Source organism: Felis catus, chromosome A2, assembly GCF_018350175.1.
Source record: "Felis catus isolate Fca126 chromosome A2, F.catus_Fca126_mat1.0, whole genome shotgun sequence".
Lineage (NCBI taxonomy): Eukaryota > Metazoa > Chordata > Mammalia > Carnivora > Felidae > Felis > Felis catus.
In genome coordinates, this window is record NC_058369.1 from 121,677,982 (window position 1) to 121,699,017 (window position 21,036).

Consider the following 21,036-nt stretch of genomic DNA (forward strand, 5'->3'; position numbering starts at 1 on the left):
AGCAAATCAAGGAGCTGGTGCTCATTGCTGATTGCTTCACGATCATTCCTGAAAACAATTGTGTATCAGAGAGGAAGATGTGAGGCATGATTCGCCCTGATTAGATTAACGTTGCCGCCCGGGTGCTGCGATCCGCAAAGATAGGAGAAGGCGGAGGAAGGCGAGCAAACACCTGTACGTCTTTATTCACATTTCAACCTATCAGAAATCACAGTGTGTGTCACTGTTGCCCCTAGATGGGTGGTAGTCGTGACGTATCGTCACCGCCAGAGCCCGTGCATCAACACCAGCGTCCGTGTGGAAGAAAACCCCAGGGATAATAACGAGTCACTCTTCAAGCAATGCTGCAGGAACCACTGCCTTGCTGGACCAAGGAACAGCAAGATGGGGCAGGTGGAACAGAGGGACACTGAACTGGGCATGGCTTAAAAGAGTTCTACGTTTTTTTTTTTTTTAATTTGTTTTTGATGTTTATTTTTGAGAGAGAGAGAGGGAGAGTGCAAGTGGGAGCAGGGGAGGGGCAGAGAGAGAGAGGGAGACACAGAATCCGAAGCAGGATCCAGGCTCTGGGCTGTCAGCACAGAGCCCGACGTGGGGCTCGAACTCACGAACCGTGAGATCACGACCTGGTGCTTCCCTGAGTGAGCCACCCAGGCGCCCCTCTTTCTTCTTTTGATGTATGAATGCACAAGAGTGATAGAAGATAAATGTGTGGGTACAAGGATGCTCTCTCCATAAATACAAAATTTTTAAATTCTTAAAAAAAAAAAAAAGGAGCTACTCTGGTAGCAAACGTGGCCACATAGGAGGGGTCTCAGAGAGAACCTAGCCCAAGCCCCTCATTTTACAGCCGCCCCAAAGAGAATCGCCCGAGGTCACCCTGATGGTCAGCGAAGACAACTAGACAAAAGTCTCCTGGCTATTGCTGGACCACCTTCTCCTTCATCCGCTCCCAAGCTAAGGAAAGTAGCACCACAGTGTTGGTGCTTTGTAAACTGTGATAAAGAAGCAAGTGTTTAGAAACGTACAGTCAAATCCTAGCACACAGTGCAGGCCTCTTTTGTGACTCATCGTGCAAGTTCATATCCACCCGGCCTCACCCTGCTCAGGGAAACAAGTATGCTCGGCGAGGCAAGTGCCAATCACGTGGACTAGCTGCCACGCCAAGTCGCCACGGAGGTCTCAACGTTTTCTCTCAATCCCGCTCTTTGTCATGGCTGGTACCGGTTCTCAGACCGGCCCTGCGTAGCTCCGTCCCACCATCGTACAAAGTCTGTAACAGACTGATGACAGAGACCATCCCTGGATATCTCCGTAAGCAAAAGCTTAAGTCTCTGCGTTGTTTTGTTTTCATTTTGTTCCCCGGACGTGGTCTGTGAGGGTGAGGAGCACGGGTTTGAGTGAGAATCACGACTAGCTGTGTGGCCTTGGGCTGGTGCCTCAACCTCTCTGAGCATGAGTTTTCTCACCCGTGGAATCAGGGCACGTGAGTAGCCAGCTCGAGGGACGCGTGTGCAAACGCCAGGGGGCCTGCTACGCAGCAGGCCCTCGTAAGCATTAGCTATTATTAGTGTTATTAACCCTCGCCTACTAATGGGGAAGGTCATCAGAAAAACCTGACGGCCAACTGACCCGTGAGTTGGACCCGGGCAATTAGAGGCTCCTCACCCCCACCCCTGTCTTGGGAAGTTGGGTTCCGCTCGCCTTTCCCGCTCCCAGAGGCTGCTCAAGAACGTAGATGTGAGATAATGATGCGGTTTAACAACACCTGCACGGTATATGTGCGCCTAGTTAAAGCCTCTACATAAACTTCTAAGATCTGGCGAGGGCAGGCGTGGCCACCTATTCGTCCCGCTCCTGACCAAGACAAGCCTCCTATGTAAGTTCCCTTTGCTTATTAGCATTGCCACCTAGGACCTGGAGCGGCCTGCCTCTTTCTTGGGTCCCTTCTTGCCCTCCATGTACGGGGCCAATTTTAGATTACACCAAGGAGGATCCTGAGAGGGTCGTGAGCCAATACTTACCTTTTTGGCTCGGGGGGGTGGGGGGGGGGGGATAGAGGTCGTGGTGTGTGTCATTGTGCAGCTACCATGGACGTAGCATAGGACAAGGAGAACACTAGGCCAGGAGTCAGGGTTGTGGCTCCTGCCATGTTCTCTGGTGACCCGGTCTGTGTCACCATGTTGATGCACATTCAATAAGCAATAATGGGGCTTTGTCTGGTGCCAGGCTGGGTGCTGGTTGAGAAAGGGTCTCTGACCTGGAATCTCTCACGTTATGGAAGAGACAGAGACACTGACGGCACATAGTAGGTGCACATCCAGAAGTTGCAGTCCCTCACAGAGGAGCCCCAGCCAGCTCTGGTGGGAGTAAATGAGCCTCTCCGTCTATAGTTCTGAGTTCGAGCCCACAGAGTGAGCATGAGTTAGACTCACGTTAGAGAGGGACGCCTTCCCCTTCTCTGCCTCCCTTGAGGAGAGATTTTGCCCTAAGTGTACCCGTTAACCCCCCCTCCACCTCCCGACCTGATCTGATCTGAGTGGTAAATCTGGGAGAACAACTGGGTGCTGGATTCTTTGCTTGGCTGCTCCCCCATGTGGTCCCTTGGGAGCCTCCTCTCGCAGGAAGTCGGCCCCCTGTGCTGAGTTCCAGGGCAGGCCCCTGCCCATCCTGGGGACCTGTGGGGAGACCCTCACAGGCCAGCTCTGCCTGCGAATGGGTGAAGGGTTGGCCCATTTGGGGGTTCAGCTCACAGACCTACTGAGCCACATCCTCCTGCTTCACTTCGATCAGCAAGAAAAGATGATACACGGGGGCGCCTGGGTGGCTCAGTCGGTGAAGCATCTGACTTTGGCTCGGGTCATGATCTCACGGTTCGTGAGTTCAAGCCCCACATCAGGCTCTGCGCTGGCAGTGCGGAGCCTGCTCGGGATTCCCTCTCTCTCCCTGTCTCTTTGCCCCTCCCCTACTCTTTTTCTCTCAAAATAAATTTAAAAAAAGAAAAGATGATACACGTTGGGCATCACCTGCAGATATTCTTTGATTTATTTCTCAATAAGTTTGGAATTTGGTCAAGAGAGAGCGATGTTATTTCCTGCGCCCCTGGGGGATCCCAGGAGTTAGGCATAACATGTCACTAGACGGACCGCAAGCTCCTTGCCGCAGGACCCAGGGGCGTGTTCATAGAGTGGCATCTCTGGCTAGGACACCATTGACGGTTGCTCACTGATACTGGTTAAATCACTTAGTGGTTTAGGTGCGGGGGGCTGGAGGGAGGCGCAGGCAGAGGGGAACAGAAAAGCTACAGAGAAGGTGAGGTGTTTTATTCAGGCTTCAAGAGATAAGAAGCAATCTGCCAACAAAGCCAGGTAGAAATAGGCACTGAGCAGTGAGTGTCCGGGGCGGGGCTCGTTCTGTGACCATTTGTGAATTTCCTTCATTGTGAAACCCACTTTTTTTCATCTGTAGAACGAGGATAAGACAACTGCCCTCGCCTCCCTCGCTCAGTCCTTGGGAGTGTCCTACAACATACCAGGGGGCAGAAATGTTTGCAAACTAAAAAGTGCTGCGCGAATCGTTATCTAATACTCAGCCTCCAGCACAAACATCAACTGTCAGCAGAGAGGGTTAGAACAGAATTCTGTTCAAGTTGACGAATTCTTTTAATCTTTTAGAAACTGAACCCTCCCAGAAATGGTTTTTTGTTAATGTCCGATGCCCACAGCTGAACCACCAAGCCTCCTGTCTCTTACTAAAGCACGGGTCCCACACAATCTGGCTCGCCTTTACGGATGTGTTAAAAATGATATTTTCAGGGAGAAAAACAGACAGTGTTGTCAGTTTGACATTCCTGGCTGGGATATTTCCAGGCTGCTGATGTCTATATGCAAACAATACATTCAGAAACCAAATGGGTGCCTTATGAATTTCTTTCTTCTCCCCAGTTTGCGCGGAGGGGAGGCCAGTAGAAAATGTAGTGGCAATCAAATTTCAATGGTAATGAAACAAAGAGACGTTTTTGACTGTGGGTAGTATTTAAATAATCATGAAAGCAGCAGCTGGCTCCTTCCTCTCTTTTGTCCAATTAGGAGGCGCTTTCTCTGCGAGGAATACTCCATGGCAAGCATACCTGACCCTCCATGTGTCCAAAGTCTGTCTGAAAGACTGACTTCTCATCAGACAAAGCCACTTAGAAAAAGAAACGGCACAATTTATTTTTCTGCCTTGGTACGATGCCACCTCAGAGAAAGGGCTGCTAGCTCGGAGCAGAAATCGTCTTTCATCCCTGGCGTGTCAGGGAGGGCTGTTTCTTCTAGGGCTTGGAGGGGATTGTGCTAGGTGAGGTAAGAACCCCGTAGAGCCAGCGGCTGTCGGCAAACAAAGGGGCTCGGTGGGACGTGTGAGAGAACGTGTGCATTAGGGCGAGGAGGTTCAGAGTTGCCGCACAGCAGCAGCTCTGGGAAGGGAGAAGCTCTGTAAATAATCCACTTGCAGACAGTTTTAATGCTTGGAGAATAGTAGCAGCCCATGTGCAGAAACCACCTGATAGGGCACACTGCAAATTGCACTTCTAGCGATACGGATGTGCTTTCGCTGCGAGCTGAAGTTCTGGCAGCCTGGGGAGGAAGAGGGACAAGAAGGAAGGCTTTGAACTATAGCTGTAGCTGTCCTCTGCTCCCTGGTGCCGCAGGGAAGGGGCTCTACCGCAGGGGGGATCCTAGCTGGTGATGAGAGCCAGCGTAATTTCTCCCCCAGACTTAAGACTGATCTCCAGTTGCTGACAAAGCTCACGGAGCCTGGTCGTAGTGGTCACTGACCACCTCTAGTGTGTCCAGCTCGGTGCGAGGTCCTCTGGGGGAGTCAGAAGACCTCACCGTAATCCCTAGCGTCCGTAGAGCGCTGGATGGCTTACAAAGTGGTTTGCACTTAAGGAGCTGTAGCTTTTTGCCTCCCAATAATCCTAAGGGGTAAGAAGGGATTTGGAAGTTATTTCCCAGGGAAGAGGAGTAAAGCAGTCAGACTTCATAATACTAATAACTCAGATGTATTGAGCATTTGCCGGAATTACCTGCTGAATTTTCACATTGAGTTTCCACAAGCACCATCATCTCCAACTTGCAGATGAGAAGACAGAGGCTCAGAGAAGTGAATACGCAGGTCCTACCTCTGGGCCATGGCAGAGTGAGGCTCTCAGCCAGCCAGCTATGCTGCCTGGATGGGTAGCCTCCCCGTTTGGACATTGGGTCCTGTTCTTCCCCCCCGGGAGAGAGCTTCAACAAGCATTAAGAACCTACTGCGTGGGGTGCCTGGGTGTCTCAGTCAGTTAAGCATCTGACTCTTGGTTTCAGCTCACGTCATGATCTCGCGGTTCGTGGGTTTGAGCCCTGTGTCGGGCTCCTTGCTGTCAGCACAGAGCCTGCTTAGGATTCTCTCTCCCTCTCTCCCTCTGCCCCTCCCCCTGCCTCTCTCTCTCTCTCTCTCAAAATTAATACACATTTAAAAAGAGCCTACTGGGTGTCAAAAATAGCTCTAGACGCCATTCAACACATATTTCCCGAGTGCCCACTGTGTGCCAGGCACTGTTTTGTGCTTGGAGTACATCAAGGAGCAAAGCCCTCTGCCTTCCAGGAGCTTACGTTCTCTTGGGGCGGGCAGATGTAAACATGATATGGTTAAGGAAACAGCGTGGTATATTAGAAAGTGATAAGCTCTATGGAAAAAAAGAAACTCCAGGGCACAGGAAAGGGGACCAGGAGCGCTAGAGTCAGGGGTAAAAGAGACGGGATATGATTGTAAATAAGATGGTCAGGGAGGTCTCATTGAGAAGGTGACATTCAAGTATAAACATTGACAGAAGCGGGGAAGTAATCATGCCCTTGCATAGCGAAGAGCACTTCAGGCAGAAGGAACCGGAAATGTGTGGTGTGGCCAGAACGGTGAGGAGAGCGGAGGGCAATGGGGGACCAGGCCATGGGCGGGCCTCGTGAGCTCTTGACTTTCCCTCTGAGTGAAATGGAAAACCCTGCCAGGCCCTGAGCAGCAGAACAGCCTCTTCTGACCTCTGGACCACACTGGTTGCTATTTTGAAAATGGCCTCCAAGGGGGCAAGGGTGGGGGCAGGGAGGCCAGCCAGGAGGCTGCTGCAGTGATCCAGATAAGAGGCGATTCGGCCTGCGATGGTGAACAGAGGTCGGATTCTGCATGTTTTTTGACCATAGATTCCCCACCAGGTCATTAGACCTGCTAAAACCCGGTGAAAAGAAAGTTGTTTTCGTCAAAGAGGAGAATGGAACATAGGAACTCGTGAGTGGTGATTAAAAAAAACAACAACAACAACAACTGAGAAACAGTGCCAGCTAGGAATGAACTATACTTATAATGACCCAACAGAAAGCACCAAACTGTAAAACCAGAAAACATAATAGAGTCTTTGTTTTTATTCTTTATATCATTAAATTCAATGTATTCATGCAAATTAGCGAGCCTGGCGAGCAAAGCCACGTCATTTATAACTTTATCCTCGTGACTGTGCTGTGAGTGCAGTCCAGAGAAAGAGTGACGGTATTTTAGGAACCATTGCTTCTTTGTCTTCCAAGCTGAACTCGTAACTATTTTAATCCACTGGGAAATGCAAATAAAAGGAGAATAGGAAGGAAAAGAATGCATGTATTATGGAACTGTTCCTGATCCCTAGGACGATGACATCTTGTGATTTTGAGGATTCAGAGGAGATTGGGTCTTTCTTGTCTTATAGATTCCATCTCTCAGATACTAATTTGGAAAACAAAAGTGGCCAGATGGACTTCCCATCCCCATCTCATGAGAGGAAGGTGAGTTGTACACAGTGTGGAAGGCAATCATCCCTGGCGTGGTGTTTTCATCCTCTCTGAATGTAGCAAAGGAAGTGTTTTGCTGGGAACACAGATTGGATCATCACTTGGTCTTGTATCACAAGTCCGTGTGGGCGGGGAATGAGCACCAGCAATGTTTTCTGATTGACTCCTGTGTGCCAGCCCTCTGCTGTCTCCTTCACCTTTGCTTACCCAGCGTCCGGTCTTTTAAATCAGCCCGATGTTGTTCCTTATTAAGGTGCACGCCATCTTTAATAGTCACAGTTGAATGAAGATCTTGCTTTCTGCTCAACTATATCCTCAATGCTCTTCTATTAAGGGGACATTATTCTTCATGGAGCTCCCTCCTAAAAGTGGGCTTTTAGAATCAGGAACTAGTCTGGAAGATCCATATGGTCCTGCTTGCCAGGGTTGGGTCGGGGAGCAAATCGTACAGCCAATATCAGACTGTGGGGTGAGAAAGTATGACCCAACTTTCCCCTGAGGAGACTACTATGGATAAATGTCTCAGCTTCTTCTCTGCCAAATATGCTTAAATACGCAAAGCATTCTTACTAATCAGGATCACTATTTCTGGAAATTCTAGCCACCAACAGACAAGAAAAGGAAATAAGTAAACAGCGTGATTATTCTTTGTGAGACTTAATCAGGGAGGGGAGGGAAAAAAAAAAAAAAAAACTCAGTAAGGAGCCACTGCTAGAAATCCACTTTGAGGGAAAGCTAAGAGACCAGCCCTGGCTCAGCAGAGCCTCAGACATCAACTTGCTGACTTACGGTAGACAGGACGTTTATTCTTATATTGAACTTTGTCCACACTCAATGTAAGATCAGAAGAAAGAGAAAAGTTTGTGAACCCTATGTCCAAGAAGAAAACAGAGGGCTGAAAACGAAGGCTTCCTTATTCTTTAACCATCTAAAAAGGAAGTCGGACATTCCAGACCAAGGACTACGGCTGCAAGAACTTCGGATATACAGCCAAATTTCTCACATTTTTTAAAACTCCATGATGCATGATGATCCTTTGTATGCCTGTCCCTATCACTAAACACACACGTAGGCACACACACTCACACAGGGATTAGTGATAAACCTTTAATGAGACAAGAGCCTACAAGTCTGTTTTCAGGAACAATGACCGTAAGATTGTTGTCCTATCCCACAGGCAGTTTGAAAAACGCAAAAGTGATGGCAGTAGGTGGTAGCAATGACTGAGGTTGCAGTTAGGCTGGATTTGGGGGAATGGAGTGCCAGGTGTTTAAAAATGGATCCAAAATTCTGCTTGGATGTGGCAGACAGGTCCAGCCCATGAGAATGGCTGGGGGAGACAGGGATGGTCACTTGACCTCTGGGGGGGCGACCTCAAAGAATATTAGAATAATTTTTCTTTTGGTTTCAAAATATCTTCTCCATGGCTTTCAGTACATGGATCTTTCTAAGTGTGTCTGAATCTAAGAAGGCTGTTTCATGGCAAGGCATACTTTTCCCCTTGTTGCCATGGAAACGGCACGGTGCTCGTGTCTCAGCAGTGTATGTGCACATACACGCACTGTATATTCATATGTTCTCAGGGAGATGCCTTTTATGCCTTCTCCTTCTGGTGTTCTCTAGAATTTTAAAAGATACATCCAGAGCCAGAAATTATAATTTTACTAATTATTGCCACCCAATTGTTATTATCCCCTTAGCTTTTCATTGAAAATTCTGATGTCAGGGGCGCCCGGGTGGCTCCGTCGGTTAAGCGTCCGACTTCGGCTCAGGTCGTGATCTCGCAGTCTGTGAGTTCGAGCCCCGCATCGGGCTCTGTGCTGACAGCTCAGAGCCTGGAGCCTGTTTCAGATTCTGTGTCTCTCTCTGACTCTCCCCCATTCATGCTCTGTCTCTCTCTGTCTCAAAAATAAATAAAGGTTAAAAAAAGTTTCTGATGTTAGGTTTTTCTTCGACATAGTCTCTCCTGGAGGTGAAATAATCTATTATTTGCCCCTTCATCTACCTCCAACTTTTCTTCCACTTCTTAAATGAACATACTGTAGATCTCAATACATCTAGTTTATTAATTAAAAAAGAAACCTAGGGGCATCTGGGTGATTCAGTCAGTTAGGTGTCCGACTTTGGTTCAGGTCATGATCTCCTGGTTCATGAGTTTGAGCCCCACATCAGGCTTTGGGCTGATAGCTCAGAGCCTGGAGGCTCCTTTGGATTCTGTGTTTCCCTCTCTCTCTGCCTCTTTCCCACTTGTGCTCTGACTCTCTCTCAAAAATAAATAAACATAAAAAAAAGAGGGGTACCTGGGTGGCTCAGTCGGTTAAGCATCTGACTTCTGCTCAGGTCATGATCTCCTAGTTCGTGGCTTTGAGCCCCATGTCGGGCTCTGTGCTGACAGCTCAGAGCCTGGAGCCTGCTTCAGATTTTGTGTCTCCCTCTCTCTCTGCCCTCCCTGTTCATGTTCTCTCTCTCTCTCTCTCTCTCTCTCTCTCTCTCTCTCAAAAATAAACACTAAAAAATTTAAAAAAAGAAAAGAAAAAAGAAACCTAGGGGTGCCCAGGTGGCTCAGTGGGTTAAGCATCCAACTCTTGATCTCAGCTCAGGTCATGATCCCACCTTTCATGAGACTGAGCCCCAAGTCTGGCTTCACTCTGACAGCCGGAGCCTGCTTGGGATTCTCTCTCTCCCTCTCTCCGTCCCTCCCCTGCTCACTCTCTCACAAAATAAAGAAAACATTAGAAAAAAGAAAGAAACCTAGTCCAGATTTTACTCAACCTCTCTGATGGGTAAATGATGCATTTTAGGTACTTCACTCCCTTAACTATTCTTTGTCCAAAATATTTTTAACTGGCAACACAGCGATTCCTCAGAGGAGTGGTGATGAGTCACAAGTTTGAGTGTGGGACTGATGTTGTCTGGTTTCATTTTCAATCTATATAAACTTGAAAAGAAACTAAAGGAATCTCTGATGCCAAGGAGTAATTTATTTCAGCAGGTCTTTCTTGGGCACCTACTCTCTGACTGTAAATGACCCAGTTCCCTTGAGAGCTGATTCTGACTATGTGGAGAATCTGAGGGACAACTTTCAAGCTGGCCGGGCAGCACAGTGTGTGTGTCAGGAGACCCGTCCTGGATTTCGCCACCGGCTCTGGGCTTTCACTTCAACTGAATTGGGCTGTAGGATGGTAACCTATAAAATGAACGACTTGAATTAGACTATCGCCTTGGTCCTTTTAGCTCCGTGATGCCATTCCTGTAATTCCGTTTCAGAGCCCGGCCTGATGGAGGTATGTGGTTGATCAGGCAGCCTTAGCAAGGCCCACAGGCTAGGGAGTGACTCAGCTGTGCCACTGGGTGAGGTCTGACACCCTATCAGTCTTCCTGTCCCTTGTTGTACCCATATCTACCCAATGCGTTGGCCTACACAGTGGGATGGCGCTCCTTCCCGAGTGTCCCTCCAAGACCATACTCTCTTCTGCTTTCATCAAATCTGACTGTCCTTTGTCACTTCCCCCCTGAATTCCTCAACCTGCTACATTCCTTCACGCCAACCTATCCAGTGGCTTCATTAGCTACATTCAAGGTCCTATTCTTTCATTATGAAGTTCCTTTTTGAAGATCCAGACCCTGCCAAAGTCTCCAATTCAGTTCCTACAACTTGCCCTCTCACATGCTTTGCTTTAGCCTCAAGGACAATTCCTGGAACTCACCAAGCTCCCAACTGCCCCGGGCCTTGGCCTATGGCCAGTGCCGCTGCGGCTGCCCAGAAGGGCTCTTCCTACGCTCAGCCCTCGGTTAACTCCTTCCCACCCTCAGGCTCACTCAAAGTCCCTCCCCATCTGAGCCATTGCTCTCCTCTTCTCCTTCTTGAATCTTACCACCAAGGACAATTTTGTAATCCTTGACTGTCCATCTCCCCGGTAGATGATTACACTCCACAAGAGCATTGTGTCATCATATACACAGTGCCCGGCCCACCCGAGATGTAGTGCACGGACGAGCAAACGAATGACAGCTCTTGTCCCAAAGAGGAGACAAATGTTGGCAATCTCAGGCCCCAACCCACGCTGACGGGGGAGAGACATTTTTGAACAGGTCAGACTTGCCTCTCGCCTATATTTGCAGTGCTCACCTGGCTCTTGAAGGACAGACATCAGCAGCGGAAAACCTCATTACTTCCAAAGGTACCGGGTTAGCCTACAACTATTTGTCAACAGGAAGGCTCTGACTCACTGTGAAACATTTCTTTACAGAAATCCAAAGCATTTTACAAAGGGGCGAACGTATTGGTGACGACAGCTCTTAGAATATAGAGCACGATGGTAGGAACAGCAGATGGAGATAGAAAAGTTGCGACTTGCTCCCATCTCACGGCGAACCTTTAGTGGAACGAGGACCCGAAGCTAACTTTTGCCCACCAAGTCACTGCCTCTCTGGGCCTCAGTTTTCTTCCTCTATAGATGCATTTCCTCCCTTCCCCCATGTCATTCCTCAATGGACACTGGAACACCATGATTTAATGCAACTCTTCTGAAATCGGTAATGCCCAAATCCCTCCCTTGTATTTAAAAAAAAAAAAAAAAAAAAGGAGTAGAGACGAATGTCAGGCATTTAAGTACTACACATAAAATAATTTTTAAGTGTTGTGATGTTTGTGACTTCGTCAGCTCTTTAAAAATTGTTATATTCTCTAAATATTCATGTTTATATCTTAAAAAAATCACTCACGGGGCGCCTGGGTGGCTCGGTCGGTTAAGCGTCCGACTTCGGCTCAGGTCATGATCTGACAGTCTGTGAGTTCGAGCCCCGCGTCGGGCTCTGTGCTGACCGCTCAGAGCCTGGAGCCTGTTTCAGATTCTGTGTCTCCCTCTCTCTCTGCCCCTCCCCTGTTCATGCTCTGTCTCTCTCTGTCTCAAAAATAAATAAACGTTAAAAAAAAATTTTTTTTTTTTTTAAATCACTCACGCGCAAACTTTTCCTTAAACAATTGACTGATAAGAGTACACATATTTCTGGGAATACAAAAAAGCATTAGTGCCATTTTTGCAGCCCAGATTGATGCTGGCAGGCTTACAGTTGTCCCGCTTGTTCAATTTGTCCTGCCTGAAGAACAGATAGGACTGAGGGATTGCCCTCAAATCTTTGAATGTTTGTTCCAGCTTTAGAATATGGTTTCACATCCTGTTTTTACCGTTAAATCAATGCGAATTAGAAAAATCATCCAACCCCTTTATATGTTAGTTTTTTCACACGTCAGAGGTAAAGAGTACCTGGCTCTAGTTCTGTCCCAAGGGATTTGGCAAAGACTGTCGGAATTAGTGGCTGTGGCCATGCCAGTTCCGTGGAGAGGTCTGACCTCAGGGCAGCACAACGATGTAGGCTTGTCAGGGATCTGTGGCCCTTCTGTTACCGGGTGCCACAGAGGATTTCTGGAGTGGAGTTCTGTGGCCTAAGAAGACCGATTTGATGTTACTTTTAGAACAGTGCCTTCCCAGAGGACCAAGTCCCATTGGGTCTGGTCTATAGGCAATAAGCGAATTACAGATAAGCGTGCTATATGTGTCCGTGTGCAAGTGTGTGAATGTGCAGGTTACTGTCGGCTGTTCTTCTGAGGTAATTTCCTTCCTCAAATTGGTGTTTTTAACATCCATAAAATATACTCATCCATAAGACTCCGAAGTCCGCTTAGAAAACCTGAGCTGGGGCTCCTGAGTGGCTCAGTCGGTTAAGCGGCCGACTTCGGCTCAGGTCATGATCTCGCGGTCTGTGGGTTCGGGCCCCGTGTCGGGCTCTGTGCTGACAGCTCAGAGCCTGGAGCCTGTTTCAGATTCTATGTCTCCCTCTTCCTCCTACCCTCCCCTGTTCATGCTCTCTCTATCTCTCTGTCTCAAAAATAAATAAATGTTAAAAAAAAAAACAAAAAAAAAAACCTGAGCTGAAGGACAACCTTGTTATTGTTTCTTGGATCTTCTATGACCTGGTTTTGTCCATCAATGATTAACTTACTTTGGCTAGCAGGGATAATGCTAAAGTTTGAAAATTCACCTAGCTTTCTAAGTGGAAGGACACTAACATTTACTGAGCTAAACTGGGTGCCCAGAACTGCTTTGGTGATTCCGTGCCCATTATTGCATTAAATCTTCTTCGTAACGTGATGAGGAAGTATTACGCTCTCTGAAGCCCGAGGAAGACCAGTCACTTGATCAAGGTCCCAAGTTGCTAACCAGCAAAATCTGAATCTGAACTTAGTTTGTCTGAGACCAACGTCCATTGCCTTTTCACCTCACTGGCTTAATCCCCCAAATGAAACCACTAGATACATATTTTAACCTGGAATCTGCCTCTTTTATGTTGCAGTATAATTAATGTCAGTGTGATATTAGTTTCAGGTGTACGATACAGCGATTCAACAATTCTTTACCTTACTCAGTGCTCGTCACATCACGATAACTGTACTCTTAATCGCCTTCACCTGTTTCACCCATCCCCCTACCCACCTCCCCTCTGGTAACCATCAGTTTGTTCTCTATAGTTAAGAGTCTGTCGTTGGGGGGTGGGGGGAGGGATACAATTTTGACGTCAATTGAAGGCTATTTTCTGTCTGTAGAGTGTGTGACAGAATCCAAAGAGGTCCCAAGGCCAAGCACCAAGTAAGACCAAATGCCCAAGTCACACCGTGTCTCTGAGTATGCTCCAGAACTAGGTGTAAAACATTCTGGATTATCTCCTCTTTGGTACCATCTATCCTTGATTGTCCCTTTGTCTTTTATTCTCCTTAAGAATAACTAGTGTTGGCTAGATTTCATGACGTCAAAAAACAAATAATTCATTTGCCCTCCAGGGCCATAACCAGTGATTGCCCTTCTAGTCAGTGATACATGGGCCAGTGTTTATATCTGATACCTTGTTTTATCTGTGGTCAAATTCTGCTCTGAAGATAACAAAGAAAGTTGAACGTTCTGAATTTTAAAGACTTCATTGTGAAGAAATTCGCGCAAGAAAAGGCCAAGTCTCTGGGAAGAAAGACCGAGAATCTCTAAGCCCCAGGTTTGCAAGCCTTGGTTAAAAAGGTAGAGTCCGAGCCTGCCTGCCTGCCTGAAGGTTCCCATTTAGTAGGTTGGGAGTGGGGTCCTGGAATCAACGTTTTAACAAACCAGGGGATTAAGTACAAGCAAAAGTTGCAGGGAACACACATTGGGAAACAGTTCTAAGATACATCTCATCCAAGGAGGATATAATTCTTCACTTACTAGATGGAGGTTCTTTCTTTTTTTCTTTTCAGCTGACAGAGATAAAGGACTGCACCTCTTTACCCTAATGCTGAGAGGGAACTACGTGAACCTCCACAAAACAACTCATTTTCTGGGCATGTTTCAATATAAAAAATGGTTAGCTGTGGAGAATTCCAGAGAGCTGAGGTGGGGGAGGGGTGGTAACCAAGGAATGCTAAAGATCCAGGAGAGGACGCCCTCACGAATACCCTTCATGAGGACAAGGAATGTGCTTGGCCCAATCAGTATGAAGGCCATAAATCTGGACTAAGCAGTCGCACTAATTCAAAAGTCCTTTGGAATTTCCAGACAGTTCTGTTTTTTATCGAGTATACGAGTCAGCATATCTTTCAAAAGCTGCCTGAAAATGCCAACGCTCTGGCTGGCTGCCATGTTTCTCCAAGGTGACGCGTACCGTGTGCAGGGCTGTCTTCATGGTTGTTTATGGGCAGGGAGCCATTTTGGTTGATCAGCACCTGAGCCAAACCAGTTGTTAAATATACTGAATGCCATCCCTGACTGTGCCAATACCTCTTGGGCAAGTGTTGGCCATGGAGGTTCACAAAGAGTGAAGGGTGTAAAGGGTGCCTTGAGAAAAGAGAGCTGGAACCTCAGGCAGGGTGGGAAGAGGAGGGGCAGGGAATGCAGAAATACTCAGTTCGCTGTCCCCAATTAACTGGGGTGGCAATCTCTTTAAAGGAGTCAGGGCTGAAGGGCAGGGCGTGGCTCCTGGGGCCTGAGCTGAACCTGATTCAGAGATCACAGTCTCAGCAGTGATCATCTGCAGTGATTGATTACTGATGTCTGCCAAGGGCTCAAGAAGGGCAGTGTATGTGTGGCATGCTTGTTAGCTGGGCTGTAACTGACGTGGAGCTACATTTTGAACTCTCCAGCATTTTGCTGATCTCTCCCTTCAGAAACACACACCAGCTTTTTCTTTCTCCTCATGAATATACATAGCCATCAACATGCTGCTCGAATAAGAGATTTATAGTAGTTTAGGCAGACTCTCTCGGAGGTATCTGGCCTAATGAGCAGTAAATGCCACTCAGCATATGTCGCTAAAAACTATGAACAGGGAAATCCCTATAAGATAGCTTTCCCCGTGTAGCCACTTATTTTCTTTGCAACAGATGTCCAACGCATCAGGTTCTTTCGTGCCCTGGAACCAACTGTCACCCTCAAATCCCCTGGAGTGGATCATGACTGTGGTAGGATTTATGACATCTGTCACCGGGCTTCACACAGAAGACCTGGTAGATTAATATGAAATATGACTGAGTTCATCAGCACTTTCAGCCATAACTGAGCTCTCTGGAAACATCTGTACCACTTGAGCTTGCTGATGTTCCCAGTTGTGTCCAGTTGAATGGATAGGAAATGGGACCAAATAGGGCACTTATCTCCCTTCCTTATCACACTCCACTGCCTGGATTTTGACCTTTTTTTTTTTTTTTTTTTTTTTTTTTTTTTTAATAAAAATCAAATATCCTTGGGGCACCTGGACTACTCAGTCAGTTAAGCATCCAACTCTTGATTTCAGTTCGGGTCATGATCTTACCATATGGGATCGAGCCCCATGTCAGGCTCCACGCTGGGCATAGAACCTACTTGGGATTCTCTCTCTCTCTCTCTCTCTCTCTCTCTCTCTCTGCCCCTCCCTTGCTTACTCTCTCTCAAAATAAATAAGTAAACTTTAAAAAATCAAATATCCTTTTTAAAAAATTGTTTTTAAGTTTATTTTGAGAGAGAGAAAGAGACAGAGTACACAAGTGGGGGGAGCAGAGAGAGAGGGAGAAAGAGACAATCCCAAGGAGGGTCCGCACTGCCAGCATAGAGCCTGATGCAGGGCTTGAACCCACAAACCGTGAGATCATAACCCAAGCCAAAGTCAAGAGCCAGACGCTCAACTGACTTGAGCCACCCAGGTGCCCCACAAAAATTAAATACCCTTAAATATTAAATCATCTTGATTAAATCATCTTGTTACAAGATTTCTAGAACTTGTGTTTTCATTGGAAAGCACCAGTCTTTGATAATGTAACCAAAGTTTCTAACACCAGAGAGTTTGCTTTACAGTTTGATCTGGAAGTTTTGTGCTTTGGGCTTTTTGGGGGTTGGTGTGCTTATGGTACTGGGTTGAATTAGTCGGGATTCTCCAGAGAAATATGTATGTATGTATAATTCAGTCCAAGTCGGAATCCTAGGGAACCGGGAGCACTGATGGGCCAGAGCAGAAGAAGATGGATGTCCCAGCTCAAGCAAAAACAGCAAATTCTCCCTTCCTCTACCTGTTTGTCCAATTCACGTCCTCAATGGACTGGATGATACCCACCTACGTGCTAAAGACGATCTTCTTTACTCAGTCTACTGATTCAAATACTAATCTCTTCTAGAAACACCCTCACAGACACACAGAGAAATGATGTTTTGCCAGCTAACTGGGCATCCCTTAGCTCAGTCAAGTCGACACATAAAATCAACCATCATATGGCTTGAGAGCATAGATTCTTAAAACTCATTACGATTTAGAGAAATCATACCCTTTAGAGAAATGGTATTTGTCAGTTCAAAAAAAAAAAAAAGCAGTGTGATATTTGATTACTAATGTGAATTGTAGAAAAATGCCATTGAGGAATTGTGTGGAGAAATACCAAGAAGAAACAGCAGCAGGATGGGGAAAAATAGTTTGGGCCATCGAACCTGTTTTCTGTTAAGTGATGTTAAATGATAGTTCCATTTGTTGAGTTATCAATGTGATGTAGAAGGTTAGGAGCCACACCTGACTTCAGATCCTAACCCACCACTTATTAGCAGTGTGGCCTTGGGCTAGTTTTTAAATCTAAGTCCCAGTTTTGTCACTTTTGAAACAGGGATAGTAATAGCTTTTACTTCATGGGATTCAATGAGAAAAGCCAATGGGAATATACACGAGGTAACCTAGCACCGTGTCTGGAACACGGTAAGTGTGTGTTAAGTGTTAGTCATCATTATTATCATTTATTATCAGCATTAGGAAGCAGGAGCCCTTTCCTCAATGACTTACTTAAATTAATAATCAGGGTAACAACAACAGTAGCAAACACACGTCCAGGCCCTTAACACGTATTCAACTACAACCACCCTATGAGGAAGGTACTGATGTTATTATCACCCGTGACTTATAACTGAGGAAACTGGGTCACAGTGAGATTAAGTATTCACCCGTTTGTGTCTGGCCTACTTCCCTTAGCGTAACATTTTCAATGTTCACCCGCATTGTAGCATGTATCAAAGTTTCATTCCTTTTCAGGGCTTTTTAAAAATTCATGCACCTGTTGGGGCACCTGGCTGGCTCGGTTGGAAAGGTGTGCGACTCGTGATCTTGGGGTTGTGAGTTTGAGGCCCACGCTCGGTGTAGAGTTTACTTAAGAAATAAACTAAATTCATTCGTCTGTTGATAGACACTTGCCTCGTTTTCATTTTCTAGCTACCATGAAAAGGGCTGCTAGGAACATGGGTAAATGAGTATCTGTTTGAGTCCCTGCTTTCAGGTCTTTTGGGTGTATCCCTGGAAGTGGAATTGCTGGATCGCGTGGTAATTCTATGGGTAACTTTTTGAGGAAACACAATATTGTTTAGCACCAAAGCTGCACCATTTTACATTCCCACCAACAGTATACCACAGTTCTGGTTTCTTCAAATCCTCACCAACACTTCCTCCTCCTCCCTTTTTGGTAATAGCTATCTCAATGTGTTTTTTAATATACCTTTTTAAGTTGTTTTTTCTTAAGTTTATTTATTTTGAGAGAGACAGAGATAGTGTGAGTGGGGAAGGGCCAGAGAGAGGGGGAGAGAAAGAGAGAGAGAATCACCAGCAGGCTCTGTGCTGCCAGTGCAGAGCCCGACGTGGGGCTTGAACTCCTGAAACTGTGAGAGCGTGACCTGAGCCGAAACCAAGGTCAGACACTTAACCTACTGAGCCACCCAGGTGCCCCAAAGGTGTGGTAGTTAATTTTATGTGTCAGCTTGACTAGGTCATGAGGTGCCCAGATACGTGGTCAAGTTATTCTCCATTCTCCATGTGCCTTTGAGGGTGTTCCTGGATGAGGTTAACATTTAAATCAGTAGACTGTATAAAGCGGATGGCCCTCCCTAATGTGAGCCTCATCCAATCAGTTGAAGGACTGACTAGAAACATAAGACAGACCCTCCCCTGAGTAAGAAGGAACTTCTCCTGCCTAACCGACTTTGAGCTGGGACATTGGTCTTCTGTTGCCTTTGGACTCAAACTGAAACACTGGCTCTTCCTGAGTCTTGAAGCCTACTGGCTTTTGGGCTGGAACTACATTAGCATTCTTGGTTCTCAGGACTTCAGATTTGGACTGGAACTACCATCCACTCTCCTGAGTCTCCAGCTTGCCAAATGCAGATCTTGGGACTTTACAGCCTCCAAAATCATGTGACCCAATTCCTTATCATAAATCTCTTGATAGACTGACAGATAGATAAGGGGCAGGGAGGAAGAAAGGAAGGAAGGGAGGGAGGGAAGGAGGAAGGAAGGAAGGAAGGAAGGAAGGAAGGAAGGAAGGAAGGAAGGAAGGAAGGAAGGAAGGAAGACACCTCTATTCTGGGTTTCTCTAGAGAATGCTGACTAACACAAATGGAAAGAAAAAAAAATAAAGTAAAACCTTGGATTCTTACGTACGTGTAACCTGAAATAATCAAAACCGACACAGTGTTGGATTTCATTATGTAATCCAAGGAGAGACAGGCATATTTGGATCCTGAGATTCCGCTTTGCGATAAAGTTTTAAACTGAAATCTAAATTCCCATGGTTTGGACAAAGTGTTTCTCCTTAGAATCTCTAAAGGTAGGCTACGGAAAACTATAGAACAAGAAAGATCATAGTTAAAAACACTACAATGAAACATTAAGGAAAAGAAGAATGGGAGCTCCATAGAGGAATGAGAAGAGACCAAAACTTAGGGCAAATATATTTAAATGAAACTTCCTCTTATATTAACATTTCTAGGCCCCAGAGAAGGAAGTTCCATGTGTATATATTGACAAGTCACTAGAAAGGAAATATAAGTGGTACTTATACATTTGAAAAAAAATGTTCAACTTCATTAATGAGAGAAATTTCAAACCATTGAAATAGCCATGTTTTTGTCACAATGTGAATTCTCACTGCTGGTCAGGATGTGGTAAAAAATCAGCAGGAAGGGAAATGGATATGAACAAGGTTCATGGATATGAACTTGGATATGAGCTTTCCGGACACCATTTGGCAACACGTTTTAAGAGGCTCGAAAATGCTCATCCTTTCGACACTGTACTTTAATTCTTAGGGAAATATTTTTCTTAGGGAAACAAACTTTATATCAAACAATGTGCACTGCGTTGTTACGTAGGACAGTAAAAGAAAAGAAAAGAAAAGAAAAAAGAAAAGAAAAAAGAAAATTGCTACAGACACTTAAATGTTCACAAAAGGTAATGATTCAGTAGATCATATCTATGAAGTAATCTATAAAGTAGTTTTTAACATTTATTTATTTTTGAGACAGAGAGAGAGCATGAACAGGGGAGGGTCAGAGAAAGAGGGGGAGACAGAATCTGAAACAGGCTCCAGGCTCTGAGCGGTCAGCACAGAGCCCGACGTGGGGCTCGAACCCACGGACCGTGAGATCATGACCTGAGCCAGTTGGATGCTCAACCGACTGAGCCACCCAGGCGCCCCTAAAGTAGTTTTTAAAAACTGTGTTCGTGACGTGTTCGTAACATTGCAAATGCTTATAATAAGGTTAAAGAGGAAAAAAATCAATACTAAACTTATATGCCAAGCAGGGCCTAAACTGCCTAGGACAGGTCCTAGAATGCCAGCCATTCCTTATGGTTCTCTTATATGGGTCTTTTATCCGGTGACCTTTCCAGCTGACCACAGCTGAGCCAGGGATGGAACGCTGCCCAGGAAAAGCCCGTTTATCTACAGAATGGCCATCAGGGAAGATAGAGATTAACTGGACCATGCAGAACATTCCTCGGCAGAACCTGAAGTTGAGGCCCAGGGACAGCAAAGCAACTGGACACAGGGGAGAGGTTAAAAAGTTGTCAAGTCTCCAACACGGTGGCGATGAAGCAGTGTCTCCATTATCTACTGTTGTATAACACACCATCCCCAAACTTGGTGTCTTAAAACAACAATAAAAATTTACCTTGCTGGGGCGCCTGGGTGGCTCAGTCGGTTGGGCGTCTGACTTCGGCTCAGGTCATGATCTCACGGTTCGTGAGTCCGAGCCCTCCATCGGGCTCTGTGCTGACAGCTCAGAGCCTGGAGCCTGCTTTGGATTGTGTGTCTCCTTCTCTCTCTGCCCCTCTCCCGCTTGTGCTCTGTCTCTGTCTCTCAAAAATAAATAAATGTAAAAAAAAAAAATTTATCTTGCTAACACATCTATTTCTTATTTTATTTATTATCATTTTTTAAGTAGGCTTCATGTCCAGGGTGCCGCCTAATGTGGGGCTTAAACTCTTGACCCTGAGCCGAGATCAAGAGTCGGAGGCTTAACCGACTAAGCCACTCATTTGTAGGTGCCCTCACAAGTCTATAATTTGTCAGAGCTGAGTGGTGACAGTTCTTTTCTGTTTCATGAGGAGAGTCAGGGAGGGAAGTTCACCTGGGGGTAGAGGGTCCAGTTTCAATATGGCTCACTCACAGAGCTGGCACATTTGGGCTCACTATGAGCCATGGGCCTCTGTTCTCCTCCACATGGTTTTCTTCATGGACTTCCTCCCAACATGGTGACTGGGTTTCAAAAGGACAAGGTTGAAGAGCATGACTTTTCTTCTCTTCTCTTCTCTTCTCTTCTCTTCTCTTCTCTTCTCTTCTCTTCCCTTCCCTTCCCTTCCCTTCCCTTCCCTTCCCTTCCCTTTCCTTTCCTTTCCTTTCTTT

The 21,036-nt window shown here is 46.2% G+C and overlaps 1 long non-coding RNA gene across 2 annotated transcripts; it reads left to right on the forward strand.

Annotated features, from left to right (window-relative positions):
* The first annotated feature begins 628 nt into the window (after nucleotides 1–628).
* LOC123383923 lies at nucleotides 629–20,312 on the forward strand. Of its 2 annotated transcripts, none has more exons than XR_006594344.1 (3): nucleotides 629–1,879; nucleotides 6,755–6,830; nucleotides 20,022–20,312. It is a non-coding gene; the product is annotated as an uncharacterized LOC123383923 (long non-coding RNA). The 2 variants fall into 2 exon arrangements; XR_006594345.1 differs by lacking the exon at nucleotides 20,022–20,312 and adding an exon at nucleotides 11,087–11,603.
* Nucleotides 20,313–21,036: the final 724 nt, after the last annotated feature.